This window comes from Limulus polyphemus, unplaced genomic scaffold (genome assembly GCF_000517525.1).
Source record: "Limulus polyphemus unplaced genomic scaffold, Limulus_polyphemus-2.1.2 Scaffold382, whole genome shotgun sequence".
NCBI lineage: Eukaryota > Metazoa > Arthropoda > Merostomata > Xiphosura > Limulidae > Limulus > Limulus polyphemus.
In genome coordinates, this window is record NW_013665992.1 from 110,039 (window position 1) to 114,181 (window position 4,143).

Consider the following 4,143-nt stretch of genomic DNA (forward strand, 5'->3'; position numbering starts at 1 on the left):
CGACAAGGTTTTGTCATCATCAGGTCGAAACGTTGTACATTTGCTGTTATGTTAAACTTATATTAAAGTTTTTCTTTATTACCCATTCAAGCCGTCTCCAGCCATTATTAGTCTCAAAGTGGGTTCCTCGTCATCGAATTTTGAGACATTGTTCTAGAATTTACTTTGTTCAAAATGTTTGGATCATCAGGAGAAGGAGTTCTTTCTAGTTTGTTTGTTGTTTTTTTAAAATTAACTTTCTATAAGCAATGACGTATATGAAATATCTCATTTGTGTAAGATAGCAAAAGCGTTACGTCTCAAATACATTTAAAGAAGAAAGAATGTTAAATTTTCAAAATGAATTTGAAAAATGTATATAATTTATTTCACAAACAGGATATTACACGCAGAATGTATACTTTGCAAATGAGAGAGAGAACAGATATCAAAAGTAATAGCAAATGTAATTTCTTAAGTAATTTCTCAAGAATTAATGATAGCTTAGCAGGATGTTTCGTCTTTGAAGTTAGTAATTTGTTTGTTACATTTGCTCGAACTTATATACACATTATGCATTCGATAGTAGGTAACCATAAGAACAATTTAACATGTACAATGATCCTACAACAGTAAGAGATGTGAGACAATTTATATAAAACTATGTTAATTTTCCTTTTAGAAGTTTATGTTTTTCTAAAATTTAAATTGTTCACCAATTTTAAACGATGTAATTCATAGCAATAGTTTTTTGGCTAAATTCAGCTGTATGTTGCTTGTTGGCTAAATTTTGCTGTATATTTTGTTTCTTAGTTTTAGAATTGTTTGTGATCACTCAAGAACGAATAGCATATAATCTTGTTTAACATATCTCAAAATGTAATAAAATAAATCCAATTTAATGCAAATTTACTTCACTGTATGTGAAAAGGATGACTTAAAAATTATTTAGAAATCGTTATTTCAAATGGTTCGGTGTTTACAATTTCCATAAGTTTTAGAGGGAAATTTACATTTTTTAGAACCTTCTAAACTTTAACTATTAAAATTAAAATCCGTATAAAGTGGCAAAACAAACCGATTGTTAACGTGAGAAGTTTAAATCTTTTCAAATTTGTTTTTATTTTAAGGGGAAAAAGAAGGGTATAAGTAATGCAAGTCTCTATTCAGTTAAATTGTCTATATAATATGAATTTAGTAAAGTAAGTAAAGTTAATTCAAAATGTTTTTTATTTTACAACGTTTCGTAGCTAGCAGTTTTGGTTAAGTCGTGCGTATTATTCTAATAACAATTTAATGTTGATTTTTTCAAAGTCGATGATGTAGGTTTTTACAACTTTCAAGTGTTACATGTACAGAACATATCGCTATACATAATTTTATCTTGTCCCCCTGGGAGCCATAAACTTCCTTTTTAGAAGAAATTCCAATGGTAAGCTTTTTCTATCTTAATAACTTTAAGTTTAAGTTTTAAATAACAACAACAAAGATTGTCTTTTATTCCACATATCACTCAAAAGTCCTTACTTCTGAATGTAAGTCCAATACTATAGACTTCATTACAATACCAGTTGAATGTTTCAAAGTAGTTTTGACGATACAGATACACACATTTTAACTCACAATTAATATCTCATGTTTTTTGTTTATTCTTTGATCAATTGAGAATCTTGTGATGACCTTTGACTTTCAAATGATGTGTTAGAAGATGATATTATTTCGGAGTCAGTGCTTTGATTATCATCACTTAGCTTTGTGTCATGCTTTCCATGGTAATTTTCCTTCTGGAGTTTTTCTTCCATTTCTTCACTTTCACACATCCAAATGAAAACAATACAGTAACAAATATGTAAAACAGCAATAAAAACCCACACAACTAAAACAGTCACCACAATAAAAACGATCACATTTGGTACATCATTTAAAGCACTATATGACATTCGAACTCAAATAGCTAGCGAATTTTTGACATATCTTAAAATATTACTGCCATACTTTCGTATACAGATACATATATCACGATATTGGATAGTAAAATTAAGTACACACGAAACCATAGTAACAATATATTTCTTAAAAGAGGTTGTTTCATACTCTTGGTGACAAATGAATTCGCGATTTTTTTTTTAAATGTTAATTGTCAAGTGTTCATTGTTTGTACTAGATAGTGTGCTTTCGGGAGTATTTACAGAATATCCATTGTTGAAGGAGAATAGAAAATTGAATAAACGCAAACATAACAATTGTTATGGTATGAACGCCTTTTGCTGGCGAAGAGTTACTATAATCAACTATATTTATCGTAAGTCTAATACTATTGTTTTATAATAAGTGTAATCGTTTTTTAAGTATGAATTTGTTTGTTTGTAATTAAGCACAAAGCTACACAATGGGCTATCTGTGCTCTGCCCATCACGGGTATCGAAACCCGGATTGTAGCCACTGGGGGGATTTTTAAGTATGAAAATATCCTTTACCTTTATCTCTGTATATAATACCTATGATTGTATTTTTCCTTAAGTTTGTTATATTGAAGCAGTTGATTTATCTTCTATATCCATCATCTATAATAACAAATCAGTTTGTGGCTTTGTGCGACTGTCAGTCATCGCCATAACTCCAAGAAGAAAGAACCAGGAGACCTAAAACTTTGCACAGATACTAAGGGAATTTTGAGGGTGTGCACGTGAGTTATTTTTTTTTTTTATACACGCACCTTTCTCTACTATAATTTTTTTTTCTTTTTTACTTGCAATCTTTCGGCCCTCTTACCTGAGCCTTCATCGTGCAATAATGTACCGGGCGATAAAATTCTGTTTAAAATAGGTATCTATGCAACAGTCGTAGCAATAACTGGCATCTGGTATTAAAGCTATTAATTAAATACGTAGAATTATGATGAGTCTATATACATATAATAGTACTGTCTGTTATATGTCCATGTAACTACTTCGCAGGGTGTGAATGGATCTTCACCCAAATTGGTATGGGGGTTCACTAGGTCTATGCGGGGATACATACAAATTTTCAATTTGCATTTGCGGTTTTTATGAGTGAATTTGCGTTTTCTTACCACTACTTCGCCCCCTCTATATGGATATTTACAAAATTTGGTATGGGGGTTCACTAGGTCCGTGCGGGGGTACATACAAATTTTCAGTTTGAATTTTGCAGTTTTTTACCACTTTTTCGTGTTTTTTATCGGTGTAATGTAAAACAATAACAGTTTTGTAACAACACTTTAAAAAAACAAGCATAAAAGTGTTAAAATTCATATGATTGGCGGAAATGATTATATTTAGATGTTTGTCCGTCTGTATCTAAAAATTGTTTTCAAAATGTGTGTTTGGGGTTAAGGAATGTTATTATAAAGTTATTATTGCAAATAAGTCCTTACATAGAAAAACTTCGGCTTATATATCGATCAAAAACTGTAGTGAAAATTGTATTTTTGCATTTTTATCATTTAAGAGTTCATTCAGTAGCCCCTAGTGGCACAACGGTATGTCTGCGGACTTACAACGCTAGAAACCGGGTTTAGATACCCGTGGTGGGCAGAACCCAGATAGCCCATCGTACAGCTTTGTGCTTAATTCCAAATAAACAAACAAACAATCAATCATTCAGTGATCATGTGTTTGAACAAATAAAATTTCTGATTTTCAAATTGATAACAAATATTTTCAAATAAAAGTCGTTATTACCGGTGCAGCGAAAAACAAATGTGATCTTATTTAAAAAAAAGAAGAATTGTTTTTGTTTAAAGTTAAGCTCAAAGCTACACAATGGGCTATCTGAGCTTTACTCACCACGCATAGCTAGCGTTGTAAGTCCGCAGACATATCACTATGCCACTAGGGGACAAAAAAAATGAAGGAGATATGAATGATGAAAAACTTTTTTCAAGCTAAGTTTGTGTCTGTTTGTTCACATGTTTCAGTCCCCTGGTGGGACAGCGGTAAGTCTTCGGATTTACAACACTAAAATCAGGGGTTCGATTCTCATTGGTAGACACAGTAGGTTGCGTGATTTGGTTTTGCTCTAAGAAAACACACATACACGCATCTTTCAGCCCCTATAATAGTAGGCTTACACTGAGTGGTCACAAGTAAATAGACACCTAATTTTTCGTCATTTAACTGATTTATGCTAACTAATTTGTGT